At 36.5% G+C, this 22,820-nt stretch overlaps 1 pseudogene; it reads left to right on the top strand.

The window, feature by feature from the left end:
- Positions 1-16,147: 16,147 nt before the first annotated feature.
- Positions 16,148-17,069, top strand: LOC123811971 (annotated as a pseudogene).
- Positions 17,070-22,820: the final 5,751 nt, after the last annotated feature.

Raw genomic sequence — 22,820 nt, 5'->3', positions numbered from 1 at the left:
AATAAATGACATAGAGAATAAAAGAACAATTCTGATAATCAATAAATCCAGGAGCTGGTTCTTTGTAAAGATAAACCAAACTCACAAGCCTTTAAGCAAACATCAAGAAAAAAAGAGAGGACCCCAATAAAATCAGAAATGAAAGAGGAGAGATTACTACAGATACAACAGAAATATAAAGCATTGTAAGAAATTACTATGAGGAAATATATGCCAAGGAATTTGAAAACTTAGGTGAAATGGACAAATTTCTAGAAAAGCATAATCTTCTAAAACTCAATGAAGAAGAAGCTGAAACCCTGAATAGATGATAACAGCTGAGGAAACCAAGGCAATAATAAAAAAAAAAAAAACTCCCAACACACAAAAGCCCTGGACTGCACAGTTTCACATGAGAATTTTAAAAAACATTTAAGGAAGAGCTAATTCCTATCCTTCACACATTCTTCCAAAAAATCTAAGAAGAGAGAAGACTCTCAAAGTATTTTATGAAGTGAGCATCATCCTAAACCCAAAACCAGATAAAGGCATAACAAAGAAAAACGACAAACCAAAATTGATGATGAACATGGGTGTTAAAATCCTGAACAAAATATTTGCAAACAAAGTGCAGCAATACATTAAAAACATCATATGCCATGATAAAGTGAGATTCATTACAGGGATGCAAGGATGGTACAATATTTGTAAATCAATAAATATAATACATCACATAAACAAAAGAAAAGATAAAATCCACATGGTCATATCAATAGATGGAGAAAAACCATTTGATAAAATATAGCACCCATTTATGACAAAAACATTCATCAAAGTGGGATTACAGGGAGCACACCTCAAAATAATAAAGGCCATATATGAAAAACTTACAGCCAACATAATCAATGGGCAAAAACTCAAACCTTTCCCACTAATATTAGAAACAAGACAAGGTATTCACTTTCACCACTTCTATTCAACATACTATTGGAAGTCCTAGCCATGGCAATCAGACAATAAAAAGAAATAAAAACACATCCAAATTGGAAAGGAGGAAGCAAAACTGTCATTATTCACAGATGACATGATAGTGTACATAGAAAACCCTGTAGACTCCACCAAAAAAACCTACTTGACCTAATAAATGAATTTGGCAAAATAGCCAGATACAAAGTCAATATTCAGAAATCAAAGGCATTTTTGTACAGCAACAATGAAATACCAGAAACAGAAATCAGGGAAAAAATCCCATTTGATATAGCAACAACAACAAAATATGAAATACATAGGAATAAACCTAACCAAGGAGGTAAAAGACCTGTACTCAGAAAATACACAACACTCAAGAAAGAAATTAAGGAAGACACAAACAAATGAAGCTTGTACTCTTTTCATGGATTGGAAGAATTAACATAATCAAAATGTCCATACTACCCAAAGCAATTTATAGATTCAACACAATCCCTGTTCAAGTACTAATGACATATTTTATAGATATAGAACAAACATTTCAAAAATTTATATGGAACCCTAAATGACCCCAAAACAGTCACATCAATTCTGAGAAAGAGCAAAGTAGGAGGGATCACAATGCCTGATATCAAGTTGTATTACAAGTCCAATGTAATCAAAATAGTCTAGGACTATCATAAGAATAAATACATAGATCAATGGAACAGAATAGAGAGCCCAGAAATAAACCCAAGTCTCTATCATCAATTAATATTTGACAAAGAGGGCAGAAGCATAAAACAGAGTAAAAAATAGACTCTTCAACAAATGATGTTGGTCTGGATAGCTACATGCAAAAAAATGAAACTAAACCATCAACTTATACCATACACAAAATAAACTCAAGATGGATAAAACACTTAAATATAAGTCATGACACCATAAAAGCCCTAGAGGAAGACATAGGAAGGGAAATGTCAGATATTCCACCCAGCAATATTTTCACTGATAGTAAGAGACATAAAGGAAAGGTTAAACAAATAGGACTTCATCAAAATAAAAAGCTTTTACACAATTAAAGAAAACATCAGCAGAATGAAAAGGGAACCAACCATATGGGAAAATATGTTTGCAAATGATATCTTGGACAAGGGTTTGATTTCCAAAATATATAAAGAATTCACATGAGTCCACTTCAGGAAGACAAACAACCTAATTAAAAAGTGGGCAAATGACCTGAATAGATGCTTCTCCAAGAAGGACATGCAGAGGGCCCAGAGACATATAAAAGAATGCTCAGCATCACTAGCCATCAGAGAGATGCAAATTAAAACCACAGTGAGATACCTACCACTTCACACCACTCAGAATGGCCATCATAAACAAATCAACAAACAATAAGTGCTGGTGAGGTTGTGGAAAAGTGGGAACCCTAGTACATTGTTGGTGGACACACAGACTTGTGCAGCCACTGTGAATAACAGTATGGAATTTCCTCAGAAAACTAAAAATGGAACTGCCTTTTGATCCAGCAATTCCACTGCCGGGATTATATCTTGAGAATCCTGAAACACCAATTCAAAAGAACCTATGCACCCCAATGTTCATAGAAGCACAATTTACAATAGCCAAGTGCTGGAAGCAACCCAAGTGCCCATCTGTTAATGAGTGGATCAAAAAACTGTGGTATATTCACACAATAGAATAGTACCTAGTAGAAAGAAAGAAGAATCTCCTAACCTTTGTGACAGCATGGATGAATCTGGAGAGCATTATGCTAAGTGAAATAAGCCAGGTGGTGAAAGACAAATATCATATGATTTCATCTATAAGTGGAGCCTAGTCAACAAAACACAAAAGCAAACAAAATATAACCAGATACAGTGAAATTAAGAACAAACTGACAGTAATCAGAGGGGAGGTGGGAGGGGATAATGGGGGGAAGAGGGGAAGGGCTGTCAGGAACATGTATAAAGGACACATGGACAAAGCCAAAAGGGGGTGGATCAGGGTTGGTAGGTAGGGATGGCTGGGGTGCAGGCAATTGTGGAGGGAAAATGGAGACAACTGTACTTGAAGAACAATAAAAAATATATATATATATGGAGTTATAATCTATAATTTAGAGCCTTGAGTACTTACCTCTTTTTTTGGCAAAAAAATAGAGGTTGCAAAAGAGACATAAAAGGGATAGAGTGTTAGAGGTAAATGAGAAGGGTGAGTTGCTTTGGGAATTCAGAGAGGAGGGAACTTCAGGTTAGAAGTGAAACTGGTTTCCTAAGGTATAAAATAAGTGTTCATAGATGGCAGTTATTGAGAAAGGCTAAGATCAATTTGTGAAGAGGTCTTGAAAAGTTTATTAAAACAGTTTAGATTTTAAATCAATGGTTGTTACTCAGGGTAGGTACTATCACTGGGGCTTTCAAACAATGACAATTTAGATTTAGTAGCTTGAGAATAGGACATCCACACTTTTAAATATCCCCAGATGAGAGTGTCATATGTTCTGGGCTGGGAACCATGGTGGTGCTTGGGCTCTGCAAGTAAAATCTGGGATCACAGTTGCATTTGAGGAAGATCATTCTTCATTTTATAGCACTTATTCTCAACTCTGGCTGTACAGTAGAACGTACCAGTGCCCAGGACCCACCCCAGACTAACTATATAACAGCCTCCTTTGGTGGAACTGAAATATTTGTGTATTTGTAGTATCTTCTCTGGTAATGATGTTAGCAATGAGAAATTTGCTGTAGAATAGGATAAGTTTGGAACCTGAAGTAAAGAAATCCGATAAGGTTGGTTATTGACAGGAAAGTCCATGTTGTTTTTATTAGGAAACACATGTTGTAGCATCATTTTATTTTTGTCCTAATATTAACATTACCTGTTAGTCAGACCAATAAGAATACTGTTCAAAGAGTACTCACTGTGTATACAAATATGAGATGTGGTTTTGCTTGGAGAGTTCTAAGGGTAAATCTTGTTGACTCCTGTAACTTATCCCACTTTCTTATCAAAATATATAATTATCTCCTTCCCAGATATACCAGGTAAAGAAAAACATAAAGAATTTGAGATAAATTCTAAAGATTCTGACAAATTAAAATGCAAAGACCATAGTCAATGAATAGATCTCTGTTTATTTTAAAGTTAGAAAATTTTGGGAAAGGAAATTATGTTAATGTAAAACTATCATTTGCTGCATGCCCACAATTTGCAAGCTACTAAGGATGGAACTTTCGTGGGGATCAGCAAACAAAGTGTGTGATCAGGGAACCTCACATAATGAGGTTTCTTTTATAAGAACTCCCACTTATTTTTCTGTGGCTGGTGGCTTTTTAAAGGGGCTTGGCCAACACAGATGTTCCCTCTTCCATATCCTATTCTATACTCCCAGTCTGGGGAGTCTTCTGGTTGGCAAATATAGGATTGTCAAAGTGAAAAGTTTGGAAGTTCATGAGAAAATATATGATGTAAAAAGTTGGCTTCCTAGAATGTTCCTCCTCTCTTACTCTCACACTGCACCAGTTTCAGGAGAAGCTGAACCCACGGGTGTTAAGAGAGCCATCATCTGTCAAGTTTTCTTCATTTCCTCTGCTACTTTTGGGTAGAGGAAAAGAGTCAAAGAAGAATCCAAGATGTCCTAGACGAATAAGCAGTGGTAAAGTTCAAAGCACAAGGGGTGCTAGAGAAATAAAGCAAGACTCAATGTCACAGTGTTGTTAAAGGAGTGTTGTAGTAGGTTCCACACCAGAACAATCGTATTTGATTACTTTTATCAGGTCTTCATAATTTTCAGCATGCAGCCTCTGTACATATTTGTGAAGTTTATAGTTATGCAATTCATTTCTTTTGGAGTGATTGTAAGTTGTACTATTGCAACCTTGTTTTTCACATGCACATTGTTGTTATATAGAAAATATAATTAATTTTTGTATGTAGAACTTATATCCTGTGACTTCTCTAAACTTATTAGTTCGATGAAATTTTTGTAGATTACTTGAATTTTTAGGTACTATCATGTAATCTCCAATGAGGACAATATTATTTTTACCTTACAATCTATATTTCAAGTATTAATTAATTACTTAATTAATATTTTAATTGAATTTATTGGGGTAATTCAGATTCACAAAACCATACAGGTTTCAAGTGTACATCTCAACAAAACTCCATCTGCATACTACATCATTCACCTATTGCCCCAAGCAAATTTTCTTTCCATCCCCATTCCCACCCCCACCTTTGCCCACCTCCATCTAACCCCAACCCCCTTCCCTTTGGCTAACACCACATTGTTATCTGTGTGTATGTGTTATATATCTATTTTTTTGCTTAATCCCTTCATCTTCTTTCATTAAGCCCCCCAAATCCCTCTCTTCTTTTATAGCCACCAGTCTGTTCCCTGTATCCATGCTTTGGTTTTTATTTTGTTCATTAGATTTCATATGCAAGTGAGATTATATGGCATTTGTCTTTCTCTTCTGGCTTATTTCACTTAGCATAATAGTCTCCAGGTCCATCCATGCTGTGGCAAAAGGTGATATTTCCTTTTATATGGCTGAGTAGTATTCCATTATATAAATGTATCTACCATATCATAGATTTTTTGTCTCCTCATCTACTGATGGGTATTTGGGCTATTTCCAGATCTTGGCTATTGTAAATAACACTGGAATAAACATAGAGGTGCATATCTTCTTTTGAATTACTGGTAGTGTTTTGAGCATCTTCAGATACATCCCCAGAAATTGGAATATATTTCTATTATTACTATTATTATTATTTTCAATTTATTAAAGTGTCTAGAATTTCTAATTTTCTGTTGCATAAAAGTGGTAAAATGTACATTTTTGTCCATGTTTCTGATTTTAAAAAGACAATACTCCATTAAGTGTGTTGTTAGCTATAGACATTTTTAGCTGCTCTTTATTAAGTTGAGGTAATTTCCTCTATTCTTAATTTGATGAGAGTTTTTATCATGAATGGGTGTTAGATTTGGTCAAGTACTTTTTCTGCATCACTTCATATGTCATATAAATTTTCTTTTCTTGCCTATGATATGGTGGATTACATTGATTGATTCCAAATGTTGAACCAGCCTTGTATACCTAGAATAAATTCTACTTAAGTAGCATTGTCACTTACACCAATAAGTCATGGTGTAAAATTCATTTTATGCCACGTTAAATTGGACTTGCTGATATTTTCTTGAGAATTTTTTCATCTAAGTTTATAGGGATGTTAGTCTGTAATTTCATTTTTGCTCTTTTTCTACTTTCAGTGTCAGCAGAATGCTGACTTCATTAAATGGGTTAAAAAATGTTCCCTCTAGTTCTTTGGAGAAGAATAAGTTAATTTATTTTTTAAATGTTTAGTAGAACTTTCCAGTGAAACCATCTGGAGTTTGGAATTTCTTTCTAGACTTTAGATTATAAGTTAAGTTGCTTTAATTATATAACTATTCAGATTATTTTATTTATCCTTGTTGAGTTTTGGTTGTTTGTGGTTTCTGAAGAACTGGTCCATTTTTTCTGGTTGTCAAATATATGAATATAAAACTGTTTATATTCCCTTATAATTCTCTTAATAGCTACAGAATATGTAGTGATATTTTGTGCTTAATTCCTGATATTAGTGATTTTTGTTTTCTCTGTTTTATCTTTGTCAGTTTTGTTGGAGTTCCAGCAAGTTCATTATTTTTGAAGAACCAAATACCTTTTTCATTGACTATCTTTATTGTTTCCATGCTTTCAATTTTATTGATTTCTTCTCTTATCTATATTATTCCCTTTCTTCTGCTTGCTTTTGGGTTTAAGTTGCACCATTCTTTCTAGTTTCCTGAGGTAGGAGCTTAGATTATTGATTGAGAACTTTCCTAACCTCCACTATAACAATTTCCCTTGTTGCACAGTAGCTACATTCCACATATATTGATATATCATACTTCCATTTTCATTCACTTCTAAGTATTTCTTGACTTCTTTTGAGACAATAAAGCTTCTCAGGCTGGCTCATTTGTTTTGGTGGTGTCCCCTTGTGGCAAGCCCAGCCACTTCTTATCACTTAACTGGAGACCCTCACCTGCCAAATGCTTCTCACCTGAGGAGTGCAGTCTCAGGCCCGGTGGGATGGGGAAGAAGAGCACTTCTAGCTGTTGACTTTAAGTAGGATCCACAATCAGTCTCTCTTGTTTGTGCTGCTCAGCTGACCTGATATTGTTGGTGGGACTATGGTTCAATCCTCCAGAGGACTGAGCTTTCCTAAACTTTCTTCTGTTGTTAAGCTGGGAGATACCAGGCTTGGTTTTACTTCTGCTTTGTGGTGAGTAGTCTTAAGATGCCCTGCTGCCAAGATTTTTCTCTAGTCCTGTGATCTGTAATAAGTTCTCCTTTTTCTTTCCACCTTTGGAAGTTCTGCTTGGATGCCTCTTCTGCTATTTCCAGGGATTATAGTTGTAATTAGAGGCAGAAGAGCCAGGGGAAATGAGTCTGCTCCATCCTGTTTAAACAAGAAGTTAAATAGCTTTTTTAAAGTTGTTAGTTGTTTTTCATGTCCATTTGGCAGATAAGTTAGCAAAAATGTCATTTGAGCTATGGGAACAATGCTAAATGTGATGCTAAATATTATCATCACACTCTTGTATTGTCAGTCAGCTATGAGACAATGTGTGCAACAATAATTCCTCCATCAAAGCAAGCCCAGTGGCCATTAAGAACCACACAGAATGCAGTTGAATAAAGGGACAGGGATAAAAATCTGCTGTGACTAAAGAATAATTCAGCCAAAGAGAAGGTAGATTTCCTTATCTTAATGATTCCCGCAACCCATGACTGCAGGTCTCACTTTTGAATTCAAAGGGACACTCTCCATGCAACAATGTTCCTTGACTAGTGCAGCATCATCCTTCACATCAACAATCTTGATTTTTCATGTCATAGTTTTCAAGTGGTTCAGATATATACCATTTTATGACTAGGGCAGGGAAAATATTTCAGTTTCAAATAAATCACCAAAAGGCCTTCTTTACTCAATGGCATGTCAAATTGCAGAACTTCGTTGCTCTAGCTGAGTGATGCACTTGGTTAGAGCATTGTCCCATACACCAAAAGGTTGTAGGTTTGGTCTCTGGTCTGGGAATGTCGAGGAGGCATCTGATTCATGTTTCTCTCCCATGTCAATATTTTGTTGGTTTTTTTTTCTCTCTCTCTCCCTCTCCTTTTCTTTCTAAAACCAATAAACATATCCTCAGGAGAGGATTTAAAAAAATTACAGGCCTTTGTTCTTTTGTTTTGAGCACCTTTAAGGTTTAATTGGATCATAGAGTGACTTATTCAGATCAATTAAATAAATAGTAAGAATTTATTACACACACACGAGGATATATTTGGGGAAAATACCCTAAGTGATTTTGCTTAATTTTGTACCATATCAATTCATAGATTCGTGCTTCTTTTTTTTTTTGTAGTCTTTTAAAAACATTTTTTTATTTTATTATTATTATTTTTTAATCATTGTTCAAATACAGTTTTCTCCTTTTTACTCCCAATCCAGTCCCCCCTCTCACCCTCCCCACTTCCCTCCCATTACCACCCTCCCCTTAGTCTATGACCATGTGTCCTTTAAGTTTGTTCCTGAGAACCCTTCCCACTGTCCCCTTAAATTCCCTCTTCTCTCCCCTCCGGTCACCATCAGCCTGTCCTCTATTTCAGTGTCTTTGGTTATATTTTTGCTTGTTTCTTTGTTTTGTTATTTAGGTTCCTGTTAAACGTGAGATCATATGGTATTTGTCTTTCACTGCCTGGCTTGTTTCGCTTAGCATAATGTTTTCCAGCTCCATCCACGCTGTTGCAAAGGGTAGGAACTCCTTCTTTCTTTCTGCTGCATAGAATTCCATTGTGTAAATGTACCATAGTTTTTTTGATCCATTCATTTACTGATGGGCATCTTGGTTGCTTCCAGCATCTAGCTATTGTAAATTGTGCTGCTATGAACATTGGGATGCATAGGTTCTTTTGAATTGGTGTTTTAGTATTCTTAGGATAGAGTCCCAGCAGTGGAATTGCAGGGTCAAAAGGCAGATCCATTTTTAGTTTTCTGAGGAAGTTCCATACTGCTTTCCATAGTGGTTGTACCAGACCACAAGGGACTGAAGCTAGAAACCAACCCGAAGGAAAAAAAACCAAAAACACTCAAAATCATGGAGATTAAATAGCATGCTATTAAACAATGAATGGGTCAAGATCCGTCCTTCTAATATGCTAAAATGATTAAGATTCCATGTTATGCACATTGGTGACTCAAATAAAGAAATAAAATCTCACTCTCAGGTCTAAGTTCTACTTCAAGCAATTTTACAAACATGCCTAAAAACAGAGCCTATAATGCAGAACAGCATGTAATCAAGTGTCAGTGTTGGGGAGGAAAATGATAGAAGGGGCTTAGAAGAGAGGGTGATCACTGTGGATTGGGATGATACAAAAAACTTTCTAGAAGGTTGTAGATTCAGAAAAGTTATGACAGGATGAGAAGAAGGTAGTTTGTGAAGAAAGGCCTGAATTTTCATATAGACAAATGATATATTGAGGTCAGACTCTCAGCCAGTTCTTCTTAAAGAGTAGATTTTTTGCAGATAAGAGTTTAGCTGAGGCCAGATTCTGAAGACTGGAATATCAGGCTGAGGAGATCATTATTTTCTAAGAATCTGAGGACTTTGTGACTTTTTGAAGTGAGAAATAGTGTAAGTAAACACAGGGATGGTGAACATCATTTTGTAAAGGGCAGTTGATATCTGTGGAATGGCTAGGACACAATGAGGATGATGATCTTGAGGTAGGGGAAGTGGGGGCCTAGAAAGAACCACTGTGAAGCTTTGAACAATATATTTTTGAAGAATAAGTTTACTTTGTAAGTGAAAGGTTATGTTAAAAAGTAAAAACACATACAAAATGCACATGCACATGAGTGAATATTTTAATAGAATGTTAATTAGTATTTTGTGGTCAGTATCAATATTCACAATAATAATATTATCTATACCTGAATTATTATAAAAGTAAATAATATTAAGATTAATGGTTTGACTATGGCCTTGCTATCTCACTCTGCTTGATATCAAGCATTAGAAGGCTTGACTGAATATATGGGATGAGAAAGAGAAAAAAACACAAAGAAAGCACCAAAGTGTCTACCCTAGTTTATAGAGAGAACAATGACAACTGCATTAATTTTAATTTTAAACTTTACATAACTTTAGATTTATAAAATGAGTATCTTACACTAATATAAGTAACGTACATTACAAATAAAAAAGCATAGATAAAATCTTCTCACATATAAGATGGTTAACCATATACTGGCAGTGTGAGAGGAGAAACAGATAAAGTAATGGATTTGTAGGAGAACTGAAAGCAGGCATTATAGCCCAACAGTGAGGTCACCACTCTAAGTAGCATAATATTAGCTTTTGATTGAAATAATTGTTACCTTAATGTGATTTCTAAATATCAATAATACTATGCAGTCACACATAAGTTATGACTCAAGCCTTACCTAACCAAGTTAACTAAGTATTTTAGATTCTGGCAGAAACTCAAATGTAGTAAAACACAGTATAATATAATAATTACATTTTAAATTCATTATTTGTTCTAGTGATAATTTTCAGTACAATGGCATAGGCTATATCATTTTTGGTGTGTATTCGTGTATAGTGTCAGTAATAAAATAGTAAGGTAAACATTAATAAATGTTTCTTAAATGGAAATACATTAATGAAAGAATACATAAGTAACTACTGTCTATTTCTTTTTCAGAGAAAATGATACAGGAAGAGAAGTGAAGCAAAGGAGACAATCCATGGAAATGGCTGTGGAAAGTCAACTCATCATCAGTCTGTGCTTAACTCAGATTTTCCCATCAGTTTTGCATATTCCCTGAAATAATCTACACAAAAATAAATATGAAAATAAAATCATAAACCTCACTTTTTGGAATGTATACGTGCATCTCATTTAAGCTCATTTGAGCACTATTACTCACTAGACAAAGCCCAATATGCATGAGCTTTAAATGATGCAGCTCTAGGAAACCCCTCTGCAATTTCTAGGAACAATAAAATCATGAAGTGCATTTAAAATAAATGATGAGATGTGAAATTATAATAATGTCCTTCTAAGTAAAAACCAACTTGCTAATATCAAAATTGTGCCATTCATAACATAAAGTTGATACATTTCCTAAGGCCCATCGCTATGTTATTATAATCATTTGTCTCTTTTAAATGAAGAGTTTATTCCACCTCTTAAAAGTAATCATAGGCTGAGAAGTTACTGCTGTGGTCTCCTACTGCTTTGCTTCTGAAATTCTGGTCCCCCACCACTTCACTAGCAGGCACATTGATGTGGAGAGGAACATGAATAAAAAGATCAAAACCCAGCTGAGGTTATGGTGTTGCGAAGTGAGTAGGGCACTGATGCGTGAGTCACCGGCCAGCAGTGATCATGGAACGCTGCGGATGGCTCATCAAAACGTGGGGAAAAACATGTACAGAGACAGACCAGTTTCTGTGGAGAAGTAGGGACGGATCGGCCACCCCCTCTAGTGGGGAGCACGCCAATTTACACCGTCCAAACCGGCTTTTATTGGGTCGTTTTGCATAAGAATTCAGGTAAAGCACATTACTCATTGCAAAGAAGTAAGGATCAAACTGTACATAACAAGGAACTCTGAGGGTTCTGCATCCTAATTATTTATGTGTGTATTCTGGAGTTCTTAAACATTGATATGTAAAAGATTTTTTGAAACCCTAGAGAGTATGTTAAAACTACATATTATCCATCCTTATCACTGTTAGATTGATTACATCACCAGCCTTAATTAATAACCTTTCTGTACCCAAGCCTTTTGTATTGTGACCTTGTAGTTAATCTTATCAAAAGGGAGCATCTGTTTCTCATGTTGTGAATTGTTAATTTTTATAATTCTCAAAGATTCTGATTCCATAAGTAGAGATAGGGAAAACTGAAGGCTAGGCTCATCTGGAGAGTGGTGACTAGAACATCTCCATGTTGATTCTCCATTTGGCTTAGACTGTTTCTCAACTAAGTAGCTGGGTTCCAAGACGAGGTGTTGTGATAGGGATTATGTAGACAGCAAGTATTTTAGGAAATCCAGACAGAAGGTGTATGCACTTTTAAGAATTAGCCTGGAAAGACTCACATCCCCACCTCTACTGTATTTTATAAGTCAAGGCAGTCACCAAAGGTTCACACAAGTTGCATAGGATGATGCATAGACTGCATTCATTATTTAGTAATAGGGCAATTGATATTTCATTGTGGGATGGGAGATGATGCTGCCATCTTCAGGGTACAATATCTTCTACACTCCACCCTTGGACAAAACAATCCATACACATACAAGTCCATACACAAACCCCTCCTGAATACCCTCAAAGTATACCCCATTACAAGTTCAGCTTAAAGTACAAGACCTAACCAACTAGATCAGGTCCAGATGAAAATAAAGCTCCCCAGGTCAGAGTTTTTGACTGAACTTCTTTGAGAAAAGCTATCTTCTCCCAAGGGTAGGAGCAGCATTATAGATGAGCATGGAGTATGAAAGGTGCTATTGTACTCATCTCTTAGTAAAAACATAATATAGTTATCTTTTCAATTTGAAACCATTTATTTCTTTTTCTAAATTTTTAAAATTTTAATTGTTCAAGTACAGTTTTCTGTCTTTTACTCCCATCCAAATCTACCCCCCAGTGCTTCCCACTTCCATCCCATTTCCACCCCACCCTAGTTTTTGTCCATGTGTCCTTTATACTTGTTCCTGTAAACCCTTCCCCTTTTCCCCTGATATTCCTTCTCCTCTCCGCTCTGGCCATTGTCAGCCTGTTCTCTATTTCAGTGTCTTTGGTTATATTTTGCTTGTTTGCTTGTTTTGCTGTTTAGGTTCTTGTTAAAGGTGATATTGTATGGTATTTGTCTTTCACCATCTGGATTATTTCACTCAGCATAATGCTTTCCAGTACCATTCATTTCTAATGTGAATTTTGCATCATTTCCTAAATGTGTCATGCTTCTAGAGGTTTCTTTGCCTTTGTTTACAAAAGTCCTCCTACAATGATCTCCTTAGTCTTCCTTGTCTATAAAAATTTGTCTTTTTCAAAGTCTCCAAAATACTTTCTATTTATGGAAATCTTCTTATTGTTTCAGCCTACAATGACCTCTTTGTATTTTCAATCCCAGAGTGCCCACTATGGGCCGTACTAACATAAAAGATTGAACAAAAACAGAAACAGGCATATGAAAAAAAAAGTGCAGACACAGACCTTATGCCCTTGATAAAAATTAACTTAAAATAGATCACAGAGATGGAGGTTAAATGCAAAACTATAAAACATCATGAAGATAAAAAGAGAAAATCTAGATAACTTTGGATTTGGTGATGACTTTTAAGATACATCACCAAAGGCACAATCTATGAAAGAAATATTTGATAAACTGGACTTAATCAAATTAAAATTTCTTTTCTGTGAAACATAACATCAAGACAAGGAGAGAAGCCACATACTGGGAGAAAATTATGTGTGAAAGATATCTATGATAAAGGACTGTTACTCAAAATATACAGTGAACTCAAAACTCAACACTAAGAGGACAAACAACTCAATTAAAAAAAATAGACTAAGGACCTTAAGAGATACCTCACCAGAGAAGATAACAGGCAACAAATAAGCATATCACAAGATACTCCACATCATGTCATCAGGGAAGTGCAAACTAAAATGTAGCAAATACCACTATACACCAATTAGAATGGCCAAAATCTAGAACACACAACATTAAATGCTGGTAAGAATGTGGAGCAACAGAACTTCCATGGCTGGTGAGGATGCAAACTGGTACAGCCACTTTGGAACACAGTTTGGTGATTTCTTACAAAACTAAATATATTTTTACCATATGATTCAGTAATCACATTCCTTGATATTTACCCAAACTAGTTAAAAACTTATATCCACAAAAATACTTGCACATGGTATATTTAATAGAATGTTGATTCAAAATTGCCAACACTTGGTGAATGAATAAACTGTGGGAAAACTATATAATAAAATATAATTTAGGGCTAAAGAAATGACTTATTAATTGTGAAAAAGGCATAGTGGACTCTTAAATAAATATTGCTAAGCAAAAGAGCCAATCTGAAAAGGCTGCATACCATGTGATTCCAACTATATGACATTCTGAAAAAGGCACAACTGTGGAGACATTAAAAAATTCAGTAACTGCTAGGAGTTGGGGGAGAGAATGCATGAATAGATGGAGAAAGAGGATTTTTAGGGCAGTGAAAATATTCTGTATGATCCATAATGATGTATAAATGTCATTTAACGTTTGTTCAGATTCATAGAAGGTACAACACCAAGAGTGAACAGTAATGTAACCATGGACTTTTGGTGATTTTGACGTGTCAATTTGTAGGTTCATAATTTGTAACAAAGAGGACATGGCAATAAAAAGATGGTTGAGGAAGGTATAATATGAGATGAAACTGGAGTGGTAGGTAGAGCCATCAATACACAAACAATGGCTGTGTTGAAGTATTTAAATCAGAGTGGTGTTAGATGGCAGTGGTTGGGATAATCAGATTTGTCCTCTAAAAAGATTTTCCTTGGTTTTTGTGTGTGGAGAATAGATTAGGTAGGGCTTGTTGTGGGTAGCAAATTCACAGACCTTTGACTAGCTTAAACTAGGGGTTAGTATTTGAAGCACTGATAGTGATGAATAAAAAGATACCTATTAGATGTGTAAGACAGTTCTGCCTTTTAACATCTCATATTTTTGTGGCTTTGAGTCATCATCAATTCCATTGTTTTATCAGGTCACACAAACATACTTTTTTTCACTTAACCTATATGGTAGAACCCTTCAGGTTGAGAGTTGTAGCTATATATTTTTAAGTGACCAACACATTACATGTAGTAGTTACTATCCAATATGCATTTGAATGAAAGAATGAGTTGAACAAATGAATAATATGAGAATGTTGTTGTTTATAAGGACTGTTTTATAAGTTATCTTTCTAAAATATTAAAAGTATTCATTGAAATTTTCATATTGTAATTTGTTACACAAAGCAGAATTTGGAATCACACCCAAAGGGGCCAGCAATATTTTGGAACTAATAAAAGAGGTGTCCAAATATTACCCTTATAGTCTAGTCTCTAAAGAAGGAGTTGGTTTGCTGCAAATTTTTATGGAAACTATATCCCAGGCCTTGAAGCAATCAATCCTCGTCTACCAACAGACTTGAACTCCAGCCCCTCTATCACACCATAGAAAGAGCTGTGCAGTTTAAAAGTACCACAGCCCAAAGTCTGGCCATGATAGATCTCTGGGATCTGTCTTAAAATTAATTGTCATGGTGATCTGCCACTTGCTACTGGTCTTACTATATGAACTTTGCCCAACTCACACTACTCTAGGAAGTCTGGAGTGGTATAACCTGGCTATTCGCCCTGATTGAATGTCAGTTAATGTCATGAACTGTCTACCAGGCCAGGCAGCCATAATGACTGTATAGAAGACAGTCTATAGTCTATTGATCAAAGGGCTATCATGGGAAAAATTCACTGAGGCAGAGTTGTATTCATTGGCATAGCTGGGCAAAGACTGCTCTTGGGAACAACTCTCATAAAGTAGCACTGAGCACTAAGCAGAATTTTCTGGTAGGTATTAAAGATCTCAAGGGGAGTCATCCTGGAAGGATAAGACTCTAGTCAGGGAAAGGCTAAGCCAGTACCCTTTATAGAATTAAGAAAAAATGAAATGTATAAATGACCATCTTTGTCATATGAGAGGTACAATCAGACTATAGATTGAAGAGATGTTAAGGAGGGTCCAGACCATGTATATGGCAGAGAAGAGAATAACCCCACAATGGCACTCTGTCCTTATAAGATTCAGATGATAAAACATGAGCCTAGAGAGATGATATTCAGAACTTGTTAACTGACCACCTTTTGGAAAGACTAGAATCCTCAGGGCAAACTTCAGAATCCTGACAGAAGTCTTAAATATCCATCTATGGATGTCTTTGACCATAGTCAAAAATTAGGATAGTTAGAGATTCCTCGGTGGGCCTGGCAGCAGCTGCTGGGCATGCTCAGTGGGAAGGCCCTGTTAGAGCAGTGAGTGGCACAGTCACCAAGATGTCTAACTGGGTGGTCTGCTGGTAAGTCAGTCATGCTGGGAGCTGGTACACAGTCTTAGGCCCACAGCTGAATACACAGCTAGAAGGTTGGCTTTCACAAGTATAGTCTACAAAAAGACCTGCTAGAGCAATTATTGCACCCCATGCAGGATATACTTACTATGGGTCTTGTGCTCCCCATGCTTACAAACAAGTGGATCTATCTATTACTTCTGAAGTCTGGAAGTTCTATATTGAGGTGTCGGCAGGCTGGAGAAATTTCATCATTGGGCCTTCTTATCATGTGCCTCTCTCTCAATGTGCACTTTCAGTGTGGGTATATATAGGACACCTCTGTATGACCTTCATATTGACGAAAAGATTTATGGAGAACTATGAAAGACAGGAATGTTTGAATGCATGTCTCTGCTGACAGATGAAAATAAACACAATATTAAAATTCATTTGCCGTATACAGCTAAAGCCATGGAAAGCCATAAGGATGAACTTACCATTATTCCTGTACTGATTGGACCTCTGAGTGAGTCAAAAGAACAGAAGTTCAGAAAACTCTTTAGTATAGTCTCTATGTGGTTTCTTCTGATTTCTGCCATTGGGGTCAGAGATTCCATTACAGTTACTATGATGAAGCTCAGGGGGAGATTTATAGATCCATTGAACATCTAGATAAAATGAGTATGAGTATTATAGAACAATTAGACCCTGTATCTTTTAGCAATTACTTGAAGAAATACCATAATACTACATATGGAAGACATCCTATTGGAGTGTTATTAAATGCTATCCCAGAGCTCCAGAAGAATGGAATGAATATGAGCTTTTTCTTTTTGAATCATGCCCAGTCAAGCCAATGTGGAAACTGGCAAGACAGTTCAGTGAGTTATGCAGCTGAAGTACTCACGGTCCACTGATGCTCTGAGTTCTCAGGGATGCCACCTGCACATACTCACTCTGTTCAAGGTCCTAGCCTAGCCTTTACTAATATACTGGTCCTGGTTTATGGGGATTCTGAAACCTCAAGTCAATAGAACTTTCTTCTTTTCTACTAGGTATAGTCCTTCCTTAATTTCAACTCATTAAAAAATGCTTTATAGTTTAGGGCAGTGGAAGGAAGGCTGTAATCAAATATTCTGATTAAAAAAGATGGCAATGCAATGGTCCAGTTGTGGCAGTTTTTTTGAAAGTAACTTGTGGAGCATTCACCATATCCTAAACTTACACTCTTTGCAGACTTGTGCACATATATTCTGCTTTCAGAATAGTTTTTCAAATTGTACACAAACAAAAAAGGCGGAAGTTTTTCAATAAATAATCTGCATTTATAAATGATCTACATTAGAATATAATAATTTTCCAGTTATAGTCAATTACTACCTGTGTTGTACAACAGATACTTTCTATTTTAGTTGCTAATAAAGGCTACATAACTTAAAAAGAAAAACAATTTAGGATAGTCAGACAGAATTCAGTAAGACAATGGACCTTGTGTCTGGAGTAGGAAATGGTTTGGATCAGTAGAGTTGCAGAGATCATTTTTTCCCAAAGCCTTGACTTCCTCAAGTAGTTCAGATATCTAGGCTAAAACTTGTGCTGGACACAGACTTGGAGGCATTACTTGTAAAAGCTTTTCTTTTTTTCAACATAACAGCAGTCCCAAGCCAATGGAGAAGATTTAGAAATAGTGCTTTCCTAAAAACCACTGTTGCTGGCCTTAGGACACTCTCTAAAATAAAGTGTTCCCTCCAGCTTGCTCTTACAGATGACCATCTCTTTTCTGACAGGTGCAGTCAACCAGCAATTTCTAACCACATTTTAATGTCCTGTATGGCTGCATCAGTGAGTGACCCCATACGTCATCTACAGAGTGGGGTATTATGCTTAGGGGGATTTTGGGGGGTTGGCACTGTAAACAGGGGAGTAAAGTGTATCTTACTTAAGACTGATCTCCAAAAAGAGTTGGCATTGGTCTTTTGAAAATTTCCATGCAAATCGTCTTCAGTCCAGTGCTTATGAAGATCAGTCCAGTCCATTACAAGTACAGAACCCAGTTTTCCCCTCCCATGTACAAGCCCTGCACCCAATGCCACAAGAGAATTACCTCTACTCCTAACCATAGCCATTGAACTGGCAGGATAGGGCAGGAGCCAAGGTTCTGCCATGTCATATTACTTTGGTACCCTGGCCTTTCATTGTATCACTTCCCTTACCATTCATTATAAAAGGTGTATACTTAAAGGGAAGAATGCTTTCTTCAGCTATGACATTCATCCTGCTAGGTATCAGGAGTTGTCCTTACACAATGGGACAAAGAGGAACTGCACTTACAATTGATCATGTCCACATATGTTTCTTTGATGTTTGCTGCTCCAGTAGGCCTGGATTACATGTCAGTGGGCAATGTACAGGCCCTAAAGAATGAAGATGTAGCCCTGGCTGGCATAGCTCAGTGGATTGAGCACGGGCTGTGAACCAAAATGTCACAGGTTCGAGTCTCAGTCAGGGCACATGCCTGGGTTGCAGGTCATGGCCCCCAGCAACCACACATTGATGTGTGTGTCTCTCTCTTTCTCCCCCTCTTTCCTCTCTAAAAAGAAATAAATAAAATATTTTTAAAAATCTTTAAAAAAAGAATGAAGATACCTTTGGTTGTGCCTGTTTTGCCACGGCAGGTAAGTTTACAAAGGCAAATAAATATTAACAGGGAAATCAAGCCTAGGATGTGAAAGCTAGTGGAAGTTCTCCTGCCAGGGCATCAAAAGCCCCATGGTGTTGAAACACTAAGATAGGTGGAAATCTTACTGATGGTGTCTGCAACCACTGAAAATGTAGCCCCTTTGATCTAACTTAATTGGTAGTCTATGTCATTGATTAATCAATGTGAAATAGTCTTTGAATTAGCCAAATAGTTCCTTACACTGCATTTTTGTTTCGTAACTTACTTTATTGTTGTTCAATTACAGTTGTCTGCATTTTTCCCCATCACTCCTCCCACCCCATTCAAACCCACCTCCCTTCCTAGCTTCCATCCTCCCCCTTGGTTTTGGCTATGTGTCCTTTATAGTAGTTCCTGAAAAGCCTTCTCCCCACAGTCACCTCCCCTCTCCCCTCTGGCTATTGTTAGATTGTTCTTAATTTTAGCATCTCTGGTTACATTTTGTTTGCTTTTTTCTTTTGTTGATTATGTTCCAGTTAAAGGTGAGATCATATGGTATTTGTCTCTCACCCACTGGCTTATTTCACTTAGCATAATGCTCTCCAGTTCCATCCATGCTGTTGCAAAGGGTAGGAGCTCCTTCTTTCTCTCTGTTGCATAGAATTCCATTGTGTAAAAGTACCATAGTTTCTTGATGCACTAAATTGCTGATGGGCCCTTAGGTTGCTTCCAGCCCTTGGCTATTGTAAATTGTGCTGCTATGAACATTGGGATGTGTAGGTTCTTTTGGATTGGTGTTTCAGGGCTCTTAGGATGTAAGCCCAGCAGTGGAATTGCTGGGTCAAAAGGCAGTTCCATTTTTAGTTTTCTGAGGAAATTCCATACTGTTTTCCACAGTGGCTATATCAGTCTGCATTCCCACCAACAGTGCACTAGGGTTCCCTCTTCTCCACATCCTCTCCAACACTTGTTTGTTGATTTGTATATGATGGCCATTCTGACTGGTATGAGGTGATATCTCATTGTGGTTTTAATATGCATGTCTCTGATGGCTAGTGATGCTGAACATCTTTTCATATGTCTCTGGGCTCTCTGTTTGTCCTCCTTGGAGAAGTGTCTATTCAAGTCCTTTGCCCATTTTTAACTGTGTTTTTTGTCTTTCTGGAGTGGAGTCATGAGTGCTTTATGTATTTTAGTGATCAAATCCTTGTCTGAGGTATCATTGGCAAATATGTTTTCCTATATAGTTGGTTCTCTTTTCATTTTAATGCTGTTTTCTTTAGCTGTGCAGAAGCTTTTTATTTGATGAGGTCACATTTGTTTATTCGTTCCTTTACGTCTCTTGCTCTATAGGACATATTGGTGAAAGTATTGCTGCATGGAATGTCGCAGATTTTCCTGCAGATGATTCCCTCTAGGACTTTAATGGTGTCACAACTTATATTTAAGTCTTTTATCCACCTTGAATTTATTTTTGTGTATCGCGTAAGTTGGTGATTGAGGGTTCTTTTCTTTTTTTTTTTTTTTGCATGTAGCTGTTAAGCTCTCCCAACACCATTTATTGAAGAAGCTGTTTTTACTCCATTTTATGCTTCTTCCCTCATTGTCAAGTATTAATGGACCATAGAGACTTGGGTTTATTTCTGGCCTCTCTGTTCTGCTCCATTGGTCTATGTGCCTGTTTTTATGCCAGCACCAGGCTGTTTTGATTACAGTGGCCTTGTAATACAGTTTGATATCAGGTATTGTGATCCTTCTTGCTTGGTTTTCTTTCTCAAAATTGCTGCCGCTATTTGGGGTCATTTATGGTTCCATATAAATTTCAGAAATGTTTGTTCTATATCTGTGAAACATGTCATTGGTACTTTAATAGGGATTGCATTGGATCTATAAATCACTTTGGGTAGTATGGCCATTTTGATGATATTAGTTATTCCAGTCCATGAGCATGGTATATGCTTCCATTTGTTTGTGTCTTCCTTAACTTCTTTCTTCAGTGTTGTGTCGTTTTGTGAGTACAGGTCCTTTACATCCTTGCTTAGGTTTGTTCCTCAGTATGTTATTTTCCTTGTTGTTATATCAAATGGGATATTTTTCCTTATCCCTGTTTCTGATATTTCATTGTTGGTGTACAAAAATGCCTTTGATTGTTTTTTTTAAGATTTTATTTATTTATTTTTAGAGAGGGAAGGGAGGGGGGGAGAGAGAGAGAGAGAGAAACATCAATGTGCGGTTGTTGAGGGTTATGGCCTGCAACCCAGGCATGTACCCTGGCTGGGAATCGAACCTGTGACACTTTGGTTCCCAGCCCGCGCTCAATCCACTGAGCTACGCCAGCCAGGGCTGATTTCTAAATATTGAATTTTTATCTGGCTGTTTTGCCAAATTCATCTTTTGTGTTGAGTAGTTTTTTTCATGGAGTCTATAGAGTTTTCTATGTCCACTATGATGTCATCTGCAAACAATGACCATTTTACTTCCTCCTTTCCAATTTGGATGTCTTTTATTTCTTTCTTTCTTTTTTTTTTTTTTGTCTGATTGCTGTGGCTAAGACTTCCAATATGATGGTGAATGAAGTGATGAAAGTTGGCATCCTTGTCTTTTTCCTGATTTTAATGGGAAAACTTTAATTTTTTTTTCCATTGAGTGCGATGTTGGCTGTAGATCTCTCATATATGACCTTTACTATGTCAAGGAATTCTCCCCTTATTCCCACTTTGCTGAGTGTTTTTATCATAAATGGGTGCTGTACCTTATCAAATGCATTTTCCACATCTATGAATATGATCATGTGATTTTTGTGTTTCATTTTGTTTATGCAGTGTATTGTATTTATTGATTTGTGAATATTGTACCATCCATGCATCCCTGGGAAGAATCCCACTTGATCATGGTGTATGATCGTTTTAACACATTGCTGGATAGAGCTTGCCAATATTTTGAGGATTTTAGCATTTATGTTCATCAGCGATATTGTCCTGAAGTTTTCTTTCTCTGTTATGCCCTTATCTGATTTTGGGATTAGGATGAAGTTGGCTTCATAAAAATAGTTTGGGAGTTTTCCATCATCTTGAACTTTTTGAAATAATCTGTGGATGGTGAGGGTTAGCTGTCCCTTAAATACTTTGTAAACTTCTCCTGTGAATTTGTTCACAGTTCACAGTATGTGAAACTGTTTGCTCCAGGGCTTTTGTGTGTTGGGAGTTTTTTGATTACTGTTTCAATTTCATCAGCTGTTATTAATCTGTTCAGGTTTTCTGCTTCTTCTTTATTTTTGGAAGATTTTATTTTTCTAGAAATTTGCCCATTTCACCTAGGTTTTCGAATTTCTTGGCATACAGTTCCTAGTAGTAATTTCTTACAATCCTTTGTATTTCTGTAGTATCAGTTGTAATCTCTCTTTCATTTCTGATTGTGTTTATTTACGTCCTCTCTCCTTTATTCTTGGTGAGCCTGCTTAAAGGCTTCTCAATTTTGTTTATCTTTTCAAAGAAGAAGCTCTTGGATTCATTGATCCTTAGAATTGTGCTTTTAGTCTCTATGTCATTTAATTCTGCTCTGATGTTAGTTATTTCCTTCCTTCTACTTGCTCTGGGCTGTCTTTGTTGTTGTTCCTTGAGTTCTTGTAGGCATAGAGTTAGATTGTTTATTTGAAATGTTTCTATCTTTTTCAGGTAGGCCTATGTTGCTATGAACTTCCCTCTCAAGACTGCCTTTGCTGTGTCCCATAAGTTTTGGATTATTGTGAGTTCATTTTCAATTGTTTCCAGAAACATTTTGATTTCTTCCCTAATCTCAATCTTTACCCATTCATTGTTTAACAGCATGCTATTAAATCTCCATGAGTTTGAGTGTTTTGGTTTTTTTTTTCCTTGAGGCTGGTTTCTAGTTTTCATCCCTTGTGGTTCGAGAAAATGCTTGGTATGATTTCAATTTTCTAGAATTTGTTGAGCCTTGTTTTGTGCCTTATCATGTGGTCTATCTTTGAAAATGTTCCATGTGCATTTGA

This window comes from Phyllostomus hastatus, unplaced genomic scaffold, assembly GCF_019186645.2.
Source record: "Phyllostomus hastatus isolate PE091 unplaced genomic scaffold, TTU_PhHast_1.1 phas_scaffold_78, whole genome shotgun sequence".
NCBI classification, from domain to species: domain Eukaryota; kingdom Metazoa; phylum Chordata; class Mammalia; order Chiroptera; family Phyllostomidae; genus Phyllostomus; species Phyllostomus hastatus.
The sequence above is the reverse complement of the archived record's forward strand: the minus strand, read 5'-3'. Positions and strand labels throughout refer to the sequence as shown.